General features: G+C 39.0%; 3 pseudogenes; all 3 read right to left on the bottom strand.

Moving 5' to 3' along the window:
• The window catches only part of LOC145131798 (beta-1,6-galactosyltransferase GALT29A-like), a 45,275-nt pseudogene that overhangs the window by 15,071 nt on the left and 5,225 nt on the right, over positions 1–24,979 (bottom strand).
• Positions 426–9,395, bottom strand: LOC145128898 (uncharacterized; annotated as a pseudogene).
• On the bottom strand, positions 11,905–12,845 carry LOC145128895 (uncharacterized; annotated as a pseudogene).

Raw genomic sequence — 24,979 nt, 5'->3', positions numbered from 1 at the left:
AATTTTTTACACCCATTACCAACCCAATCCAAACCCATTTTTATTTAAAAATATAACTTATTTTTATTTTTCTTTTACTAAAAACTACTAGAAATATTAAAAATAAATATTTATTTTGAAACAAATAAATTATTTATTTTAAACATAAAATTAAATAAAAATAGATAAATAAAATATTTTACATTTATGAAACATACTTAATAAAATAGATAAAATAATTTACAAATACACTAGATGCAAACTACTAAATTATTCTTCAGTGTTGAATTTTTTCCATATATGTTCAATCAAATCGTTTTTTAGAGCGTTATGAGCTTCTCTATTGCGAACTTGTGCTATGTTGGTCATATAACCGGATAGATCTAATTCGTTGAGTAGAGTATTCAAAATATTCTTCGTCTTCTATAGTTATAAATTATGATGGATCATAATAATGAATGTGTGTGTGTGTGTCGTTCATCCTCAACTATCATATTATTAATAATGATACATTCAATCATAATTTTCCCCATCATATCTTTGTCGCACACAAGACAAGGGCGATGAAGAAATGCAAAACGAGCATGTAAAACTCCAAATGTTCTTTCAACATCTTTTCTAGCAGCCTCTTGATGTTCAGCTAACAACTTGTGTTTTTGAAGTTGTGGAGAACTTATTGACATGACAAAGGCAGCCCATGAAGGATATATGCCATTAGTGAGATAATAAGTCATATTATTTTCTCAATCATTCACAGTATAACTCACTTTTGGTGCTCGACCTGCCAGGACATCATCAAAAAGAGGAGATCTTTGGAGGACGTTCATGTCATTGCACGAACATGGTGTTCCGAAGAATGCATGCCATATCCATAAGTCATACGATGCAACAGCTTGCAAAATTATTGTTGTCTTACCGCTTTTACCTGTATATTGTCCAGCCCAAGCAGTGGGGCAGTTTTTGTTGGATTAGGTGTCTAAGCCCATAACTATAATTGGTATGTACTTGAATTGATAGCAGCACAGTCCTTTTGGGTTGCCCTCAACCTAGCAACTGGACAAGGAAATTATGAAAGGAGAGATATTAATTTATAAGATTAATAAATTAATATATATATATAAATGATTTATTAATATGTTAATGGATTAATATATTAATTAGAAATCATTATGTTTAATTAATTGTTAGCCAGAAATTAATCAGAATTGATTTTGGGGTTAAAAGAATTAATTATAAAGTGCAGGGACTAGTTTGCAATTAACTGATAGTTGAATGGAAGGATCCAGAACTCCCTTGGAAGGGGGTGAACGAAAACCCTAGGGGACACCCTAGAGAATTCGTCCAAGGGGTCCAAGATAAGGTCTTGGGTCTTGCTTAGGCCCTAAGCAAAGGATAACTAGGGTTTTCCCTAAACCCTAGTTCCCTCAACTATTTAAGGAGCCTCCTGGCTCACATTTTGGGTACTGATTTCTTTGGAAGAAACCCTAAGGCCGGAATTGCATACTCTCTCCATCCTCTCTCCTCCAAGTTTCCTTCTTGCTAGTTCTTGGGTGTGATTCCATTAGAGGCATTACATTTGTGGTGATAAGCTTCCAAGAAGATCAAGATCAAGATCAAGAGGATTATCAATTGTTTGCTATAACAATTGAAAGGTATGTAACTCCTAAACCCTAGTTTGTTAATTTCGAAATTAGCCTCTCTCCTCTAGGGTTCTTGTTTTGCAATTCAAAGTTATATGTTCAATAGTTAAAACATAGATCCAAAGTAGGTTGCATGTGAACTTAGGAATTGTTTTCTAGTTTATTTGTTTTACCTAAAACCCATCAGTGGTATCAGAGCCATTGTTTGTTTTAAATTGAATTGCTATAATAGTTGAATTGCAAATTAGGGTTTATAGCCATTAAACCCTAAAGGCCAAATTTTCGCAATTAGGGTTTTGGATTGAAGGGTTTTCGAAAACCCTAGCCTCCAAAGAACCCTAATCGAAATTAGGGTTAGGGTTTTGAAAACCCTAACCTACTCCCTTGTGAATTTCGAAATATGCTAGAGGATAACTAGGGTTTCTTGTTTTGGATAATTGTTACTTAATTAGATTAATTGGATAATTATCCTTACCCTATTTTTCGAAATTTAGAGGGATAAGGATTAGGATTAAATTAATGGATTAATTTAATTAGATAATCCTTACAAGATTTAATAATTTGATTAATAGTTAATTAAAAGATAAATATTAAATCTAGTTAATTGGTTTATTTAAATTTAAATTTAATAGCTTAAATTTCGAAATTTATAAACCCTTGAAGTTTTAAAATGTTTTAAAACACACCTTATATATATATATTATAATTAAAAGTTTAATATTATATATGTATAAGAATATGGTCAGTCAAATCGCTAGTATGCCTCATTCACGAAGCTAATCTATAAGGGGGGTATAAGGAAACTGCCTATAAAATGGTAGTTGAATGGGTGTCCACTCTCACCCACCGCTTCCTTGATTAGTGGAGGGTCGTTAGCAGAACGGATTTGATAGGACAACTACTTCTCATTAAAAGTATAATGATATTAAAGAAAGTACTAGAACATTATTTTCAAAATCCCAACTCTAGTTACTTTAGGAAAAATGTGAAAAGTATGCTAATCCATGAAATTGCACATTATGCTTTATTGGTCGTTAGTGGAGCGTGTGTGGTTAACCAGCACACTAAAAGGCACTAATAAAGAGTAGTAATGGGTATCTCATAATTGTCATTTTGATGGAGCGTGTGTGGTTTACCAGCACATCAATAGTTAATGATAAATACAATGAGGTTACCAAGCACATTTGCATGGTTATTCACATCTTGTTTGTGATCCTCGGCATCCCAGTCACAAATAGAAGAGCATAATCTGAGATTAAAACATGCCATTGAATAGTTTCAATTTATCTCAAAAGAATTAGGAATTTCACTTCGTTTGTTTCGTCTAATGGTGGAATTGGTGAATCGTCATTCACCTACCTTTATGAAATTTGCACTTGGATCTCGGCATCCCATTTCTAAGTTGTGAATCTTCATAGTTGGATCCTAACCTTGATATTATATCTTTGGGTTATTCTATTAAGGTATCTTGAAATCTAACTAAAACTTTCTTTTCAGATGTCTACTCCTGGAAACACTTCTGCTTCGTCCTCCTCCAACCAAAACTTCTCTTTGCTCAATATATGCTCCAAAGTCGTTATGGATGGCTCAAACTATAACGATTGGATGCGCAACATCAAGATGGCTCTTCGTTTCGAGAACAAAGAATATGTTCTTGAAAAGGAGCTCAAAGAGCTTGATGAGAATGAAGCTACTCCTGAAGATCTTGCTGCCTACAAGAAACATTACGATGATGCTACCAAAGTGGCATGCATCATGGTGGCAACTATGTCCCCAGAACTGCAGAGGTACTATGAGGACTACTGGCCTTTCGAGATGAACAAGGACCTTATGGAAAAGTACCATAAGCGAGCTCGTCAAGAAAAGTTCGAAGTAGTCAAGTCACTCATGGCTTGCAAGATGAAAGATGGGGAGTCGGTTGTGTCACATGTGCAAAGAATGCAACGCTACATAGAGCGTTTGGTCAAGCTCAATATTCACTTTGATGAGGAATTGGCCATTGACATGGTCTTGAACTCACTTCCTGAATGTTATGGTCAGTTTATTCTAACTTACCATTTGAACAATACTGAGCAGACCTTGGCCCAATTGCACAACTTGTTGCAGACAGCTGAGGCAGGGATGAAGGGTAAAAGTATACCCTCCACACCTACGAGTGCCCCTGTTTTGGCTATTGGACAGGGAAAGGGGAAAAAGAGGAAAGGTCCTCCCAAACAAAACTGGAAGAGCAAGGCTCAAGCTGGGTCATCTAGTAATGGCCCAAAGGCTAAGCCCAATGGTTCCACTCTCCATGTTTCTGATCCAAAAGAGGCAGTTTGCTTTTACTGCAACCAAAAGGGGCATTGGAAGAGATCTTGCCCACAATATCTGCAAGATATCAAGGATGGCAAAGTGAAGCCATCTTCGGCAGGTATTTACACTATTTCTGCTAATAACTCATTATCTTCTCGTTCATGGGTCCTTGATACAGGATGTGGTTTTCATATCTGTTATGATTTGCAGGGTCTAAAGGAAAGTGAGGAGATAGAGCGAGGAAGGATAAACCTGATCATGGGAAACAGAAAGTCTTCACCAGTAACCAAGATCGGAGTTTATCAGCTTCTGCTTAGTAATGATGTTAGATTAGATTTAATAAATTGTTGCTATTCGTCTGAGATGACGAGAAACATTATTTCATTTCATGCATTGTTCAGACAAGGTTTTACATATTCTTTTAATGATTTGAATGGTTCAATTTCTGTTTATAAGAATGGTGTTTTTATGTTTGAAGCTTTGCCTTGTAATGGTGTGTATGAAACAGTGACTTGTGTTGATAGCCTAGGAAATAGTGTACTTAATATTGACTTGTCTAATAGTGTAGACAAGGCATGCTTGTGGCATTGTCGTCTTGGACACATTAACAAGAAACGGATAGCCCAACTCCAAAAGGATGGAGTGTTGGAATCATTTGACCTAAAGTCAGATGATATGTGTGAATCTTGTCTTTTGGGAAAGATGACAAAATCACCATTCACAGGGTCTTGTGAAAGAGGTGAAGGTCTGTTGGATCTCATACACACGAATGTGTGTGGGCCCTTCAGATCAACTACAAGAGATGCTAATCGATTCTATGTGACTTTCACTGACGATTATAGCAGATATGGATATATCTACTTGATCAAGCATAAGTCAGAAACTTTTGAAAAGTTCAAAGAGTTTAAGCATGAAGTCGAAAATCAATTGGGCAGAAAGATAAAGGTACTTAGATCCGATAAAGGCGGGGAGTATCTTAGTATCGAGTTTAACGACTATCTGAAAGAATGTGGGATAGTCTCACAATTGACTCCTCCTAGGACACCACAGTTAAATGGTGTAGCTGAGAGGCGTAATCGAACCTTGTTAGACATGGTTCGTTCTATGATGAGTCGGGCTTCGCTTCCCATTCACTTCTGGGGGTATGCCTTAGAGACAGCCGCCCACATCCTCAATCTTGTCCCTACAAAGAAGGTTGCCAAAACACCTCACGAAATGTGGACAGGGAAAGTTCCCTCGTTAGCACATATTAAAGTCTGGGGTTGTGAAGCTTTCGTAAGACGAGAGACTCACGACAAGCTAGCAGCTAGAAGTGAGAAATGTATTTTCATTGGTTACCCAAAGCAGTCTTTTGGATATTTGTTCTATAGGCCTAGTGAGAACGTGGTCTTTGTAGCACGAAGAGGAGTCTTTCTTGAAAGAGAGCTCATGTTCAAAGAGGACAGTGGGAGCACTATTGACCTTGAAGAAATTCAAGATTCAGCCAATGAAGGAACCTTAGATGACACTAGCACTCAACCAGAGGAAACAGTTCCTGTTGAACCAATCGATAACTCATTACCTCTTAGAAGATCCACTAGGGTGAGTGTGCCACCTGAGTTGTATGGTTTTCATATTACTTCAGATGGTGACACATTCATAAGTGACAGAACACTGGTAAACTTAGATGAACCAGTCACTTATAAGGAAGCAATGGCACGCCCAGAGGCTTCCAAGTGGAAAGAGGCAATGGACAGGGAGATTAAGTCCATGTATGACAACCAAGTTTGGAATTTGGTTGATAGTGCACCAGGTCGTAAGACAGTTGGGTGCAAATGGATCTTCAAGAAGAAGACATACATGGATGGAAATGTGCACACATTCAAGGCTCGACTGGTTGCAAAAGGTTTCACTCAAACCCCAGGGGTTGACTATGATGAGACCTTCTCGCCAGTGGCTAAGATTAAATCTATTAGGATATTGCTCGCCATAGCTGCCTTTCATGATTATGAAATCTGGCAGATGGATGTCAAAACTGCTTTCCTTAATGGGAAGTTGGCTGAAGATGTTTACATGAGTCAGCCAGAGGGTTTTGTTGATGCAAAGTTCCCCAATAGAGTGTGCAAGCTTGAGAAATCCATTTATGGATTGAAACAAGCATCTCGCAGTTGGAATCTTTGCTTCCATGAGAAAGTCAAAGAGTTTGGTTTCTCTAGAAGTGAAGATGAGTTCTGTGTGTATATCAAGGCTAGTGGGAGTATAGTAACTTTTCTGGTGTTGTATGTCGATGACATATTACTCATTGGTAACGACGTTCCAACCTTGAAAGAAGTTAAGTCTTGGCTTGGAAAGTGTTTTGCCATGAAAGACCTTGGAGAAGCTGCCTATATTCTTGGGATTAGAATATTGAGAGATAGAAAGAAGAGACTAATTGGACTTAGTCAGAGCACATACTTGGATAAGGTACTAAAGAGGTTTAGTATGGAAAATTCCAAGAAGGGAGAGCTACCTATCCAGAGCAATACCAAATTGAGTAAGACTCAATGCCCGAGTACAGATGTTGAAATAGATGACATGAGTCGTGTACCTTATGCTTCCGCTGTCGGATCGATCATGTACGCTATGACATGTACTCGCCCTGATGTGGCATTTGCTTTGAGCATGGTCAGTCGCTATCAGGGAAACCCAGGTAGAGCTCATTGGATAGCAGTTAAGAATATACTCAAGTATTTGCGAATGACAAAGGACTGGGTCCTTGTGCTTGGTGGCAGTGATACTTTGAGAGTAGATGGTTACAGTGATGCCAGCTTTCAGACGGATAGAGATAACTTCCGTTCTCAGTCGGGCTGGGTGTTTTTACTGAATGGAGGAGCAGTTACTTGGAAGAGTTCCAAGCAAAATACGGTGGCTGATTCTACTTGTGAATCAGAGTACATAGCAGCAAGTGAAGCGTCGAAAGAAGCAGCTTGGTTGAGGAACTTCATCGGGGATCTCGGAGTTGTTCCAACCATCCAGGAGCCTATGGAACTGTTCTGCGATAATGAAGGAGCGGTTGCCTTGACAAAGGAACCGAGAGATCATGGTAAGACCAGACATATCGACAGAAAGTACCATTTCATCAGACATAGAGTAGAAGAAGGCCATCTTATAGTAAAGAGGGTGTCATCTGAAGATAACCCAGCAGATCCTCTCACAAAGGGTCTGAGTAGGGCTAAGCATATTTAGCATGCTCGGAGCATAGGACTGAAAGATGATATTAGTTTTAGTAGTTAGATTAGTTTTTGAAACTTGTAACAAAGTAAATGTAATTGACTTTTGGTGATTAAATAATAAAGTATTATTTATAAGTTTGGCTACTACCTTTTGTCAATTGTTTATTATTGTGTTTCATTTTTGCATGTTTTACTTCCTGAATAATGAGATTATTCAAACTCCACAGTCGCTCGTACTCTTGGAAGTAAGTAGTGAATTAAGACTGTCATGAATTGGATTGCAGATTGTCTAAGGATAGACATGGCAATAGAATTGCTGCAACGTTCATGAGTACTCAGAAATTGAGATTTGAGTATTGGATAAACCCTCGCTCAGAGTATTACTTCATGGAATTCATCACGAGTAATACTGAGACGATAATATCTTATAATCTTGAAACGAAGATATATGAGTTGTAATTTACAAGTCGGTTGTGCATTGGTGATACGAAAACGCATCAGTAACTTGGTGTTATAAAACGTATTGTCATGCATAATTTGATGAGTAAAAGATACAAGCATATGAGTCAACGTTTATTCGTTCCTTTTGCCCTAACAGGAAAAGCGATATCTGTGGGCCCCTCGATGATTTGGTGTTGACTTATGTGATGGGCCCAGCCAGGACTGAATTGATGTGTTCGATTAGAAGTCCTTCATCATCACAAATCAAGAATCGGGAAACATAGATTCTGGACAAAGAGATTGATTACTTTCCATGTCTTTTGTCTGGGGATATCAAGCAGAACGAAGGGTTATATGATCACTTATCTTAGGACACATAACTGACTGGGTCAGAGTTCGGCAGCAGCTTTTTGGAAGCTACAATTTGCTGGTCAAATTTAGAAGGCATACTAGCAATTATAGTTACAGACTTATCCAAGTGGGAGACTGTTGGATTAGGTGTCTAAGCCCATAACTATAATTGGTATGTACTTGAATTGATAGCAGCATAGTCCTTTTGGGTTGCCCTCAACCTAGCAACTAGACAAGGAAATTATGAAAGAAGAGATATTAATTTATAAGATTAATAAATTAATATATATATATAAATGATTTATTAATATGTTAATGGATTAATATATTAATTAGAAATCATTATGTTTAATTAATTGTTAGCCAGAAATTAATCAGAATTGATTTTGGGGTTAAAAGAATTAATTATAAAGTGCAGGGACTAGTTTGCAATTAACTGATAGTTGAATGGAAGGATCCAGAACTCCCTTGGAAGGGGGTGGACGAAAACCCTAGGGGAAACCCTATAGAATTCGTCCAAGGGGTCCAAGATAAGGCCTTGGGTCTTGCTTAGGCCCTAAGCAAAGGATAACTAGGGTTTTCCCTAAACCCTAGTTCCCTCAACTATTTAAGGAGCCTCCTGGCTCACATTTTGGGTACTGATTTCTTTGGAAGAAACCCTAAGGCCGGAATTGCATACTCTCTCCATCCTCTCTCCTCCAAGTTTCCTTCTTGCTAGTTCTTGGGTGTGATTCCATTAGAGGCATTACATTTGTGGTGCTAAGCTTCCAAGAAGATCAAGATCAAGATCAAGAGGATTATCAATTGTTTGCTATAACAATTGAAAGGTATGTAACTCCTAAACCCTAGTTTGTTAATTTCGAAATTAGCCTCTCTCCTCTAGGGTTCTTGTTTTGCAATTTAAAGTTATATGTTCAATAGTTAAAACATAGATCCAAAGTAGGTTGCATGTGAACTAAGGAATTGTTTTCTAGTTTATTTGTTTTACCTAAAAACCATCACTTTTTCCATTCCCAGTACATGTAATCAATACTGTCTACCATACCTGGAAATCCACGTTCTTCTCCAACATGGAGCAGTCGTGCCAAATCATCTTGATTGGGACTTCTAAGGTACTCTTCACGAAAGCATGAAATGACACCTTCCACAAACTTTACAAGAGCATCCCTTGTCACAGTCTCACTCATTCTCAAATATTCATCAAGTGCATCTGCTGATGTCCCATATGCCAACACCCTCATAGCTGCAATACATTTCTGTATTGGTGAAAACCTTGTATGCCTGGGGCATCACGTCTTTGTTGAAAATATCGGTCATTGGTTGTAACAGCTTCCACTATGCGGAGAAATAGTGGTTTTCGCATTCGAAATCTACCACAGAATTTTGCTTCACCATACGTTGTGTTGTCAACAAAGTAGTCTTTCATCAAACGTGCCTCACCCTGCTCACGTTCCCGATCTCAATAACTCCTTCTTGCTCTAGCATGATCTCTTACGCTCATGTTTGGCATGCCTATGAGTAACTCACTCATGATAACATCAAGTTATCTATTCTGTTGAACTACTCGTGCTTCGCATTCATCATCTTCATTCACATTCGATGAACCGGAACCGTCTGATGAGTTTGCATTATGAGACATTTTTCAAAGAGATTAGAAATGAAGAGTGAAATGAAGAATTAGAGGTGGATATGAAAATATGTAAGTCTTATACTCTATTAATATAGGAAGAATATCGATTTTTTTATCAAATTTTAAATAAAGATAATTTTAAAATAGTTTATCTAGATAAAATCCAATGATCCAATAAAAAGACGACACATCACAGAATCTTATACACATAAGATAATGGCAAATTTTCTAGATGATAAGATTATACTATCAACTCTACATTCAATAAAGATGATAATGGCAACTTTGTATTCAATAAAAGCATACTGGAAATGAGTGGTGTCTCCGAAAGATGATAATGACAACTATGCATTCGGTAAAGATGATAATGACAACTCTGCATTCAATAAAATATATTACAGATACATTAAAAGCATGAGATACAAATACATAATAAAATATCTTACAAATACATTAAAAGCATGAGATACAAATACAAAATAAAATATCTTACAAATATACTAAAAGTATAATGAAAATAAAACATAACCTAAATTGCATTTAGTTTCCATAAAACTTAGACATTAGAAAACGTTTCATGTTTTCTTCTTTAGATGACAAGTGCTCCTGTTGTAGGAGTGTGTTCAAATGCAAACTCTGCATCTTCACTAGCTCCCTTTCATCTGTTTTTTGCTCCCTTTGTTGATCCAAGTCGAGTCTTTTTTCATGACTTCTATTTCACTATCTCTACTAATCCTCATTGCACGAAATTCTTCAACAACTTCATTAGAAGACTTACCTTTTTCATTTCTTTTAGCCGCATCTCTACCCGTTGGACGTTTAATTGTTGAACCAGTAATATTTGCCCCTTCTGTGTTGGATTGGACACAATACTCCCCTTCTTCAGTACACCTTGATCTTTTTGTGCTACCACCAATTTCTTCATCATCCACTTCATATTCAGGACGTGATCGTGTTGCATCAAGATCTAGCTGTAAATCCCATTTTCGATATTTACACATAACCTCATTAAAAACAATTGTGTCATTGAACTTGCTTCCACTTGTCTCATACAATTTATGAGCTTCATTCTCATCATCTTTCATACTCATTCCACTTCTTCATTCTCTATATGCTTCTCGGTAAATACCAACACATTTTCCGGCACTTTCATTAAGTCGTTTATAACAACCTTTCATTTGAGCTATGCTCCTGTTACCAAGTTTTCCTGGATTTTCCGCTTGATTTGCGTCATATAGATCCTTCGCTCGTGCCGATATTTATGTTTTCTTTTGGTTTTTTCCATGTCTCTCATCTTCGGTAACGATACAATATGCTGACATTAACGCGATATCTTCATCAGCATCCCGTTTATCACCTCTTGGATTTTTTTTCCGATATTTTGTGAGGTTAGATCATTTTCAGTGATGGGAAATTGATTGGGATTTGCAAAAAACTGTGAAGTTTCATAGTTTTGAAAGTTTTGATAATCTTGAGAATCATTAAGATTTAAAAAGAAATTTGGATACATCTTATTAAAGAAATCAAAAGGGCTTAGAAATGAAAAGTGGAGATGATATATGATGTATATCAATATTATACTCTATTTATAGAGAAAAAAAATAGAACTTTTAGTATTTTTTTTTATTTTTTTGCTTGAGATAACATTAGATTTTTAATAGATAATGCTTTTTATCCTAAAATATATAATCTTATCTAAAAAAAATATGGTGGAACGTTTTCTTTGTTAAACACGTGTTAAAGTGAAATGGTTGTGATCTTTTGTGAGTTGGGTTGCTTGGCCGGCATAGTTCACCACAATTAATTCATTTTTTTTAATAAATCTGCCGTGAGCGGCTCACTAAAAATCCCCCAATGGGGGTAGTCTAAAACTACTCTCATTAGCAACCGAACCCAACCCAACTTTTCTAATAAAAAACTAATTTCTCTTTCTTCCACCTGTACAACCCAATCCAATCTAATTTTTTACACCCATTAGCAACCCTATCCAAACCTATTTTTATTTAAAAAATATAACTTAATTTATTTTTATTTTACTAAAAACTACTAGAAATATTAAAAATAAACATTTTATTTTGAAACAAATGAATTATTTACTTTAACCATAAAATTAAATTAAAATAGATAAATAAACTATTTTACATTCATGAAACATACTTAATAAAATAGATAAAATAAGTTACAAATACAGAAGATGCAAACTACTAAATTATTTTTCAGTTTCGATTTTTTTTTCCATATATGCTCAATCAAATTGTTTTTTAGAGCATTAATGAGCTTCTGTATTGCGAACTTGTGCCATGTTGGTCATATAACTGGATAGATCTCCAATTTGTTGAGTAGAGTATTCAAAAGATTCTTCGTCTTCTATAGTTATAAATTATGATGGATAATAATAATGAATGTATGTGTGTCGTTCATCCTCAACTATCATATTATGAATAATGATACATGCAATCATAATTTTCCCCATCATATCTTTGTCCCACACAAGACAAGGGCGATGAAGAAATGCAAAACGAGCTTGTAAAACTCTAAATGTTCGTTCAACATCTTTTCTAGTAGCTTCTTGATGTTTAGCGAACAACTTGTGTTTTTGATGTTTTGAGAACTTATTGACTTGACTAAGGCAGCCCATGAAGGATATATACCATTAGTGAGATAATAAGCCATATTATTTTCTCGATCATTCACATTGTAACTCACCTTTGGTGCTCGACCTACCAAGACATCATCAAAAAGAGGAGATCTTTGGAGGACGTTCATGTCATTGCATGAACCTGGTGTTCCGAAGAATGCATGCCATATCCATAAGTCATACGATGCAAAAGCTTCCAAAATTATTGTTGTCTTACCGCTTTTACCTGCATATTTTCCAGCCCAAGCAGTGGGGCAATTTTTCCATTCCTAGTGCATGCAATGAATATTGCCTACCATACCTGGAGTTCTACGTTTTTCTCCAACATGGAGCAGTCGTGCCAAATCATCTTGATTAGGACTTCTAAGGTACTCTTCACAAAAGCATGAAATGACACCTTCCACAAACTTTACAAGAGCATCCCTTGTCAAAGTCTCACTCATTCTCAAATATTCATCAAGTGCATATGCTGATGTCCCATATGCCAATACCTTGATAGCTGCAGTACACTTCTGTATTGGTGAAAAACCTTGTCTGTCAGTGGCATCATGTATTTGTTGAAAACATCGGTCATTGCCTGTAACAGCTTCCATTATGCGGAAAAATAGTGGTTTTCGCATTCGAAATCTTCCACGGAATTTTGCTTCACCATACGTTGGGTTGTCAACAAAGTAGTCTTTCATCAAACGTGCCTCACCCTGCTCACGTTCCCGATCTCAATACCTCCTTCTTGCTCTAGGATGATCTCTTACGCTCATGTTTGGCATGCCTATGAGTAACTCACTCATGATAACATCAAGTTGTCTATTCTGTTGAACAACTCATGTTTCCCATTCATCATCTTCATTCACATTCGATGAACCGTAACCATCTGATGAGTTTGCATTATGAGACATTTTTCAAAGAGATTAGAAATGAAGAGTGAAATGAAGAATTAGAGGTGGATATGAAAATATGTAAGTGTTATACTCTTTTAATATAGGAAGAATATTGATTTTTGTTTTTTTTTCAAATTTTAAATAAAGATAATGTTATAATAGTTTATCTAGATAAAATCCAACGATCCAATAAAAAGACGACACATCACAGAATCTTATACACATAAGATAATGGTAGATTTTCTAGATGATAAGATTTACTGACAACTCTACATTCAATAAAGATGATAATGGCAACTTTGTATTCAATAAAAGCATACTGGAAATGAGTGGTGTCTCCGAAAGATGATAATGACAACTATGCATTCGGTAAAGATGATAATGACAACTCTGTATTCAATAAAATATATTACAGATACATTAAAAGCATTAGATACAAATACATAATAAAATATCTTACAAATACATTAAAAGCATGAGATACAAATAAAAAATAAAATATCTTACAAATGCACTAAAAGCATACTGAAAATAAAACATATACTAAATGGAAATTAGCATCCATAAAACTTAGACATTAGAAAACGTTTCATGTTTTCTTCTTCAGATGACAAGTGATGCTTTTGTAGGAGTGTGTTCAAATGCAAACTGTAACATCCCCCTCTGGCACGTATCACAATATTGTCCGCTTTGGGCTCCCGCCGTGAATACTTCCCAGGGGGTTACCCATCCTTGGATTGCTCTCGCCCGGGCTCGCTTAACTGTAGATTTCTTATGGGATCTGCTGCCCTCACGGCTTTAAAACGCGTTGTGACAAGGAAGGTATCCACACCCTTATAAGGAAATGTTTTGTTCTCCTTCCAAGCCAATGTGGGATCAGGTGCAACCCACCCTCACCCCCCATTATAGGGTTCGACGTCCCCGTCGAACACATCGACCCGTGCCCCAGTTCGGATACCATTTGTAATAGGTTATTTCTTCGTTGCATGTTCCAAAATGCGTCTTCTTGCACTTTTCACACCACTTGGCTCCATAACTTTGGTCATCCAGGTTAGACTTTGCGAACTTTCCCTTATTATCAGGTCTTGAGGATCCTTCAAGCTTCCTCTTCTCGCCCACTTCAGCTTTCTCCAGACCCTTTTCCCTTATTTGGGTCTCAACATTCTTGGCTGCCCAAATGGCGGCTTTCAAAGTTGCTGCTTGCTTGACCGTTGGACTAAAGTCCGCTGGTAATCCATTGGCAAACTTGTTGACCTTGGAAAGTTCCGTTGGAAGTAGGTAGGGAACAAGCTTCATTTTCTCCGTAAAACTAGTAGCGTACTCGGTGACGCTCAATCTTCCCTTCTTCAGATTCTGGAACTCATTGTTGATTTCCAGAAGATCCTGCTCAGAGCAGTATTGCATCTTTAGTTGCACCACAAAATCCTCCCAATACATCTTGCTAGCTTCTCCCTTGGGCAGCGAACCAGCTAGTAGCTTCCACCAGTTCAACACTCCAGACTTTAACAGAGGAATCGCGAGAGCGGTTTTCTGTCTGTTGCTGTATTCGCAACTCTCGAACATTGTCTCCATTTCGGAGATCCAGTCCAAAACTTGTACCGGCATTGGGTTTCCAGAAAGACACGGCGGTTTGGATGCCATGAAATCTTTGTACTTCCATCCATGTCTGTCATTACCTACATCATGGTTGTTTTGTCTAACTATCAGTGGGTTAGCTTGACCAACAGTCCCACTGTAATTCCCTCCTTCCGACTGCCCTTCATTCAATTCAGGCTGTTCGACAGGAATTGTAGGTTCCTCTCGGTTTTGCTGAAGCAAACGTCTAGTTTCCTCCATTTGACGATCCAACATCATCTGGATCATCACTTGTACTCCAGCCATTGTCATTGACTCAGGTGCAGCAGCTACAACAGGTTCTTGCTCAATTACAGGTGGTTGATTCCTGTTTTCGTTCGCGTCTCCAACTCCACTTCTGGTTCTTGCCATTTTTGATCTATACACCGAATAAGGTGAATTTAGATCCTCATTCACGATAGATATTCATATCATCCTTATTACTCTGAAACGTTTATATGCTAGTTCTAATACCGTAGTCATACACTTAGAATCCTAAACACATAAGGTTTCCGGATCTGGTCGGCAACAGACCATAGATCCGAACAATAATATCATATATGGCAAACATATAGCATTTAGAACATAAAAGCATTTTAGGCATCTTTCCTAAAATATACTAGTGCTCGTGTCTAAAATATAACAGACACTCATCTCACAATCACTTAGCATTCTAAGTTTAAGTCTAGAAATCCTAAAAATTCCTAGTTCTCTTAAACTAATGCTCTGATACCAACTGTGACATCCCCAATTTCACGGCCAGAAAAGACCGATTTAGTTTATGCTTTGTTTTCAAATCAGAGTACTTCTTTTATTAAAAGTGTTGCGGCATTTTTTCCCATAAAACATGATAAGTACTTTATCAAAGCATTTCCAAAGAGATGCATTTATTCGTTTTAAAAAATTTGGGATGTCCTAGTCAATACAGACACATAAGCATAAACCGAACTTACATTCATCTACACTAATGATTTACATCTCCTTTAATCTCTTAGTGAAATATGTCTTTGTATTGATACCTGTGATATAAAGAAGACTGAGTGGGTCAGGCTTGGGAGCCTGGTGAGCATAGAGGGTTTTCAACCCACAATAATATAATAATTATATTTAATCATCAAACAATCAACCCAATTACCCATCCCTATTATCTTCTTTATTTCTTAAGGTTTTACCCTAAGAATCAACTATCCTCATTCATTCATTCCTAAGGATTGACCTAAGGAATTTGCACAAAGTCCATTGCTGCCCGAGGTTCATCTACACAGTACTAAATCCAAAGCTACCAAGGTTCATCTACACAATACTAAATCCATAGCTACCAAGGTTCATTTACACGGTACTAAATCCATTAGCTACGATCGTTCTTATATAAGGCACTAAGTCCATAGCTACCAGGGTTTTTTTGAGTACACCGGTGAACATCAAGTTCACAACACCTACAAGTTGCGAGCCTGCTACTGTTCCACAGGACTGTTGTCACACCCCCAAACCAGAACGGAGGAATCGTTCAAGGGCGGATGACTTCATGTACTATCATAACACTTGAATAAATAGTAAAGAAAGCAAACACAACCATCATAAATATAATTTAAAAGTTACATTGTTGATTGTAATACATGTTTCAAAAGAAATTACATTATGATGATATAATAAGTTTGAAATTGACGCCTTAGCGTTCCTTCCCCAAAAGCTGTTGTTATACATGTATTACTGAATCCCTGAGAAATACAAGTAGTTTTGAAAGAGTGTCAACAATTAAGTTGGTGAGTTCATAAGCGTTTTTGTATTAAAATTGTATGCCTTTCTGTAAAAGTGACTGTGTTGGTTTCTTAGAAAATCCAATATTTTCCATAAATGTGTAGTAGTTTTAAATGATTCGAAAACCGAAATGCATAAGTATTTTCCATACCTAAAATAGTGTAAGTAGATTTATATATGTATATAAACAAATAAGACGTTTGATAGTCCCGTAAATCAAATGTTCTAGTACTTTGTGTGAGTTTTATAACCGTGCTAATGACCCAGACTGGCTATAACAACGTTCTTCAGATGTTGAAATGATATGACGTTTGTCACCCCAGACCTGCCGGTCTAACTGTAGCTAACAGTTTAGGTGCGGGATTGTCAATACCGTATAGATCTATACACAAGTATCACGCTCTCCCTACAGGAGATTATGATTTATAACACAGGACTTCAAATGCATACTTGAAAGTACGTGAAGTTAAATGCCTCACAAAAGTTTGTATCAAATAGATATACGTATGAAAAGTCCATTTTTCTTGTAAATGTAAGCGTTTCCTTTCTCAAGTGTTTATAGAGTGTAAAATATCATGACTATCTCGTAAACTATACCTATTATAGTTTTTCAAAAGTGTGTTTCATTTGAATGATAAACCTTAATGTATTATCAATCTTGCATGTAAAGTATAACATTTGTGATAGCGTTATTTACTTATTTAACATATATACACAAAATGTAGATAAAGTATTAGAAACTGTATGTAACGATTTGCAATATAAGTTTTTCTTGCGTTTCACTTGTATCCCCCCCCCCCTAAAATGTAGTAAAAATGTGAAAATATAGGGGTATGAACTCACCTGGAAAGTGTGATGATTTGAAGAAAACGAGACTTTTCTCGGGCAGCACTTCGACCGGAAGGAAGTGAGTTTCTCGGGTATTTCGGAGCTTCGGACCTTCGTCGGGACTTGGATACGTAACCGGGGCGTCGGGGTAGTCTCGAGGGGCTCGGAAGTGAAAAAGTGGGAGAGAAATGGTGTGAATTAGCAAATGGAGCCGGCACCCTCGCATCCTTATTTATAGTGGTGGAGGCAGCCTCGTATGCTGGGCGTACTCCGAAGTACGCGGGGCGTACCTTGTCCGCAGCTCGTACGCTGGGCGTAGCCTCGTACGCGGGGTGTACGTCATGCATGACGCCTTCCTCGGCTGCCGAGCTTTGGATGCGACGGGGTTAGAGGGGTGTAGGGGAGACGTGGTCGATCCGAGGCCCCGTATCGCGTACGCTGTGCGTACCCTTGTACGTTGGGCGTACTCCCTCGGTTTGTGTGCCTCAATCTTCTAAAATGCGTAACTTTCGCATACGAGCTCCGTTTTTGACGTTCTTTATATCGACGCGTAGGTAAGAAAATACTCTACAACTCTCGTTTAGACTTCGTCGGCTAGTTTTGAATTTTATTTTTAATAGTATATTTTTAACAGGCCGGGACTGGAAAAGTCCGTTAAAAATCCATAACTTCTTCATCCGATGTCCGTTTTCGTCTGTCTTTTTACCGTTGTACTACTATTGTCGAGATCTTCAATTCTCGTTTAGGTCGTGTCGGCTAAATATCGCTCGATCTCTATTTCGAGTTTTTAGCTATCGCTACTCCGAAACTTAGAAAAATCATAACTCCCTCATACGAAGTCAGATTTGGACGTTCTTTTTATGTACGTTCACAGTTTAATGATATCTACAACATTCATTTAGATACTTAAGGCTAAAAAGTATTTTATTGAAATTTTGCGTTTTACGCTTAACAGTGTTTTTACCAGTTTTTCTGCGGGCTTTCGATTGGACATAACTTCTTCGTTATAACTCGGATTTTTGTGTTCTCTATATTTCTGAAAACCTTGATACGATATCTAATACTTTATGAAACCTAATTGAGACTTTAGAACATTTCATTTCTGATGCTATTTTTATTTATTTATTAATTCAAAATAGATTACAATACTTGACTTAGGTCATTACATTGACTTGAAATATCGGGTTGTCACATCATCCCCCCGTTAGAGAGAATTTTGTCCCGAAATTTATTTAAAGGTAAGTATTTATGGATTAGGGAAAAGATGCGGGTATTTTTGTTTCATCTGATCTTCGCGCTCCCAGGTGTATTCAGGTCCTCGCTTTGCATTCCAGCGAACCTTCACAATGGGTATTCGACTTTGTTTTGTTCTTTTAATTTCCCTATCCATGATTTCTATGGGTTCCTCTACAAAGTGGAGACTCTCGTTGATTTCGATTTCGTCCAGAGGGACGACAAGGGTCTCATCGATCAAACACTTCTTTAAGTTTGACACATGAAAGGTAGGGTGTACGTTATTGAGTTCCTGCGGTAATCGAAGCTTGTATGCTACCGGGCCGATCCTGGCAAGGATCTCGAATGGTCCGTTATACCTTGGATTTAGTTTCCCACGTTTTCCAAAACGTATTAATCCCTTCCAGGGTGAGACCTTCAATAGTACCCGGTCCCCAACCTTAAATTCCAAGGGCTTCGGTCTTTTGTCCGCATAACTCTTTTGTCTATCTCTTGAAGCTTTTAGTCGTTCCCGGATTTGGACAATCCTCTCGGTCGTTTCTCTTATGATTTCCGGGCCGGTGAGAGTGCTATCAGGTACTTGTCCTTTAGCTAGTTGCGTGTCACCCACTTCAGCCCAACATAGAGGTGATCTGCACTTGCGGCCATAGAGGGCTTCGAATGGAGCAACCTTGATGCTAGTGTGATAGCTATTGTTGTACGAGAACTCGACTAGTGGTAAATAGGTATCCCATGCCCTACCAAAATCGATCACACAAGCTCTTAGCATATCTTCCAAAGTTTGAATGGTCCTCTCACTCTGACCGTCAGTTTGTGGATGGTAAGCAGTACTCATGTCTAGTCTCGTCCCTAGAGATTTTTGTAGTGACTGCCAGAACCGTGAGGTGAATCTACTATCTCTGTCGGAGATAATGGATATTGGTACACCATGCAGTCGCACAATCTCTCTGATGTATGTTCGAGCTAGTTTCTCCATCTTGTCAGTTTCCTTTATTGGTAGGAAGTGCGCGGATTTGGTTAATCTGTCGACGATCACCCAGATGGTGTCAAGTCCGCCCGCTGTTTTGGGTAACTTGGTTATGAAATCCATGGTTATCCGCTCCCACTTCCACTCGGGTATTTCAAGTTGTTGTAACAATCCCGAGGGCTTTTGGTATTCTACTTTGACTTTGGCGCAAGTCAAACACTTGCCTACATAGGCAGCAATTTCGGCTTTCATGTTCGGCCACCAATACAATTTCTTGAGGTCCAAATACATCTTGTCTGAACCAGGATGCACGGAGTATCGAGTCTTATGAGCCTCATTCATGACCACGTCTCTGAATCCACCAAACTTCGGTGTCCAGATTCGATTCATGAAGTAACAAACTCCGTCATCCTTGACTTCAAGATTCTTATCCATTCCTCTTAAGGCTTCGCCAGCCACATTTTCTGTTTTCAAGGCTTCCATTTGAGCTTCCTTGATTTGCGTGGACAAGTGTGAATGGATCGTCATGGTTAAGGATTTCACTCGGCGGCCCGAATATTCCTCTCGACTGAGAGCATCAGCTACTACATTAGCTGTTCCCGGATGATAACGAATCTCGCATTCGTAATCGCTCAGTAGTTCAACCCATCGTCTCTGTCTCATGTTGAGTTCTTTTTGGTTGAGAATGTGTTGAAGGCTCTTATGATCGGTGAAGATTGTGCATTTCGTGTCGTAGAGATAGTGCCTCCAGATTTTTAGGGCGGAAACGACTGCTCCCAGTTCTAAGTCGTGGGTAGTGTAGTTGACTTCGTGCGTCTTGAGTTGTCTCGAGGCGTATGCGATGACCTTTCCTCGTTGCATTAGAACACATCCAAGTCTTCCGTTCCTTCTGGCAGGGATAATATAGGTGCGCTGCACAGGGCTTGTTTCAGCGTTTGGAACGCAGCGTCTTGCTTTTCTCCCCAGTTGTAGGTTACACCCTTCTGGGTCAGGGCGGTAAGTGGTTTGGCAATATTTCAGAAGTTTTGTATGAATCTTCGGTAGTAGCCAGCAAGGCCCAAGAATTGTCGGATTTCCGTTGGCGTTCTTGGAGCTGACCAATTCTCGATTGCCTTGATCTTGGAAGGGTCCACGTGTATCCCTTCTTTACTGACTACATGACCAAGGAAATCTACTTTCCGAATCCAAAATTCGCACCTTCAGAATTTTGCTTATAACTTCTCTGCCCTTAATGTTTCCAAGACCTGCCGGAGGTGTTGACTATGTTCTTCTTCACTCTTCGAATAGATGAGTATATCATCTATGAATACAATCACGAATTTGTCTAGGAAAGAACGACATACTCGGTTCATTAAATCCATGAACACCGCCGGTGCATTTGTTAATCCAAAGGGCATCACTACAAACTCGTAGTGACCATAACGAGTTCGGAAGGCCGTCTTGGGAACATCTCCTTCCAGGACTCGCAGCTGATGATACCCGGATCTTAAATCGACCTTTGAGAAGTAGCTTGCTCCTTGGAGTTGGTCGAACAGATCGTCTATGCGCAGTAGGGGGTATCGGTTCTTGATTGTGAGTTTGTTTAGTTCTCGGTAGTCGATGCACATGCGAAAAGATCCATCCTTCTTCTTTACGAATAGGACTGGTTCTCCCCAAGGTGAGAAGCTCGGCCTGATGAATCCTTTATTGAGTAGCTCGTTTAGTTGGCCGGATAATTCCTGCATTTCTGCCGGGGCTAGACGGTACGACGATTTTGCTACGGGGGTAGCCCCGGGAATCAAGTCGATTCTGAACTCGACTTGACGTTCTGGTGGAACTCTTGGAAGATCTTCAGGGAAGACGTCGGGGAAATCGCAGACTTCTGGAGTGTCTTTGATATCCTTCGTTTCTTTTTCCTTATCTACTACGTGGGCTAGGAAAGCATGGTATTCTTTGCGCATGTATTTTTGGGCTTTGACACAAGAGATGATTTGTAAATTGGTACCGGGTTTATCACCATAAATGATAAGAGTTTCACCATTTGGAAGATTAAGGCGAACGGCCCTTTCGTGACAAAGTATATCGGCATGGTGAAGACTTAACCAGTCCATACCGATGATGACATCAAAGCTTCTTATAGTGATCGACATTAGATTGATTTGGAAAGAGTGTTCATTTAAATCTAGCGTGCAGCCTATGTACATATCGTTTGTGCTCTCTGTGTTACCATTTGCCATTTCTACTGTAAATATTTTATTGAGTGATTGGGGGTTTTGCTTAAGTAAGTGTTTGAATTCATGGCTCACGAAACTCCTTTTCGCACCACAATCAAAGAGTATGTATGGATAAGTGTTGTTGAGAAGAAACGTACCTGTAACCACCGTGGGGTCGGCTATTGCCTCGTTCTGCCCTATTGCCAGCACTCTTCCTACGCCGCCAGCATTCCTTGCCTTAGGACAATCCCTCTTGTAGTGCCCAGCTTCACCGCATCCATAACACGCCTGGCCCACACCGACTCCAGGAACTTGGGTGATTGGTCACGTCGGTGCCTTACAGAAACGGGCAGTGTGCCCTTTCCTGTTGCAGTTATTACAGTGCATCTCCCGACAATTTCCGTTGTGATGGAAATTGCATTTGCTGCACTTTGGTAGGTTCCCAGCGTATTGTTTCGCTGGTGTAGGGGTAACAGGAACAGTGGTGGGAGTAGTAGCGACATGGACTGCCACTATCTGTTGTTTCTTGGAAGGTTCTTGCAAAGATTGACCTTTCCTTTTGTTCCAAAACCTCTTCTTGTTGTTGTTGTTGGTATTGTTGTTGTTGTTGTTGCTTTCTATGGTTTGCTTCGGAATAGCAGTCATGAATCCTTGGCAGACACCATGGTCGACGAGGGACTGTGCCAACTTTTTGGCACTATCGAAAGTAACTGGCTTGGAAGCTAGTACACTTCCTCGAATCTGGGGTGACAGTCCCTAGATATACCTCTCGATCTTCTTGCTCTCTAGAGCAACCATTCCCGGGCAAAGTATCGCTAAGACACTGAACCTATTGGTATAGGCGGTGATGTCCGAGCCTACCATCGTAAGGCCCCAAAGCTCTTGCTCGAGCTTCTGTACTTCGCCTCTCGGGCAGTACTCTTGCAAGAGCATTTGTTTCAGGGTTTCCCATCCCATGGAGTTAGCCACTACTAGAGTTAGTGACTTGACATGGCTATTCCACCACGTTAGAGCTCGTTCGGAGAAAGTACAGGCAGCAAATTTTACTTTGCTCCCCTCTTGGCATGAGCAGATCTCGAACACTGCTTCCGTTTTCTCTATCCATTGGGATAGAGCCATAACTCCTCCAGTACCATTAAAGGTTATGGGTTTTCTGTTGGTGAAGTCCTTGTAAGTGCATTCCCCGGAACGACCTTGGTGCTGACCATTGGTAGAGCTATTTACCCCTCCTCCCGACCCGTTGTTACTCATTTGAGCCATTGCCGCTGTCACCGCAGCTTGAAAAACAGCACCGTCCATCGATGGTGGTGGCGGTGGTGGTGGAAGAGGTGGTGGTCCTGTAGTATTGAAGCGTCGGGGATTTCTTCTTGGCGGAATGATTCTGCCATAAGTTAAAAGACGAATTCTTGATAAGTCTTCAAAAGTGATTATGGAAAGTCTTGGTATTATATGTTTTACGTTCAGAACATTACCGAATTTGTAAGTTAATTGCGAAATGGAAACTTATGATAATAAGTGTATGAATTCCTTAATATTTTAAGAACTTATTGAAATACTCCATGAAATAATAAATGCGTGTCAATTTCATTGATATTAATATTCGATACATCGATCAGGAAAATTTGACCTTAACACAGGTCTAGAGTACATCAATGAAAATGGGAAAATTTGACCACATTTAGACCCCCGAATCGTGTACTCACAATCCGTCGGGTTTACATACCTAAAGGAAAGAGTAGCACCAACGCTCACTCGATAAGTATATACATATAGCGCAAGAAGTACGTGCTCTACTCCGAGCGGGTGGTACGATGCGGACCCTGGTACGTTGTCGTGGAAGTCCGAGCTCGAGATATTGGACGTTCAGCCTCGATGACGCGCCTCTCCATTGCGGCTTGGTTTTTCCGGAACTCCCTTACCTCGGCTCTAGCAGTGGTAATGTCCTTCTGAAGGGAAAAGTTGTGTTCTATTGTTCGATCATGTTCTTCATCCAGGCGACGAAGACGTACCTCCGTGATTTGGGCTGTGGCACCAACATCCAGGATTTGGTTGGCGTTTACCCTTGCTTGCTCGCCTTGATTGGCGATGCGACGAACCATGACAGGGAGTGCTCTGTCAGCTGAACCTCCGTTACTAAGGTTATAAAAGCCTTGTCCCATGCCGTAGGGTGGACGTTATCCTTGTTCCCTGCTCCATCGTTTCAGATCTACAGCCCATAGGGGCGTCGGGCCCTGAAAGTTCCATCGGGGATTTGGTACCACTTGGGGAGGGTCGTAGACTTCTGGTTCCGAGTCTGTACCTTCATCGTCTGCATCTCCTTCTTCTTCCTCTTCCTCTTCTTCTTCCTCTTCGGGATCCTCTTCTGGATCTTCCTCGATAATCTCTTTGGGATCCTCTTCTGGATCTTCTTCGATCCAACCACCATTGCCCTGATTTGGGTAGTAGGGATCCCCGGGGATATGAAATCCTGCCATTTCGTCTGATCGAGAATGAAGATAAGAGAATTATATATAGAATTTGAGTGTAAAGAGAAAAAATTTATGATAAGACCTACACCGAGTCCTCCTAAAATTACCTAGTGTCTACGAATTACATACAATTGAGATTGAATGGACCGTTGAATAACTAGCTTCACTCCAAGCCCACATCCAAACAAGGAAAAGAGCCTAAAGCGAAATCATAAATCTTAAGTCCATGCAACCTCACTCATGTGTAACTTTAAAGTATGCACTTTGCAATTATAGCCATGTCAGTGAAAGTTTTTAGTTTTTATAAGCTAAATTTTTATTTTAATTGACGATCCTAATCCTAACGAAATGTCGGGGTTTACTCGCTGGTTATAGTTTTTATTGTGTCGCAAAATACTCCTATAGTATTTAAATTTGTAAGTTTGATTCTAGTGTTACTTTGGTAAGTTTTTGACTTGTTGCTCACTATGACTATTCCCCGACATACGTTGGTCATATCTCGGATAAATATAGTTGATCAGGCTATATTCGTCCCAGATTCGATTACATATTCCGAGGCCTAGTCGTAGTGTCCAACTTGTCATAATACTTTTGTATAGTTTTAACTATGAAAATAAATCGTTGCATGCATGTATTTGTACTTTTATGAAACTAACAATTTAAGTTAATAAAATATGGTTCGGGTGTAAAACGTTTTGACAGAGATTTTAGTCCCTAAGCATTTATAGTTTGTATATCTTATGTGCTTCGATATACTTAGTTCACTATAAACAATGCTCTGATACCAATCTGTCACACCCCCAAACCAGAACGGCAGAATCGTTCGAGGGCGGATGACTTCATGTAGTATCATAACAATTAAATAAATAGTAAAGAAAG

This window comes from Lactuca virosa, chromosome 8, assembly GCF_052849685.1.
Source record: "Lactuca virosa cultivar CGN04683 chromosome 8, Lactuca_virosa_CGN04683_v6, whole genome shotgun sequence".
NCBI classification, from domain to species: Eukaryota; Viridiplantae; Streptophyta; class Magnoliopsida; order Asterales; family Asteraceae; genus Lactuca; species Lactuca virosa.
This window is presented reverse-complemented; position numbering and strand designations above follow the sequence as displayed.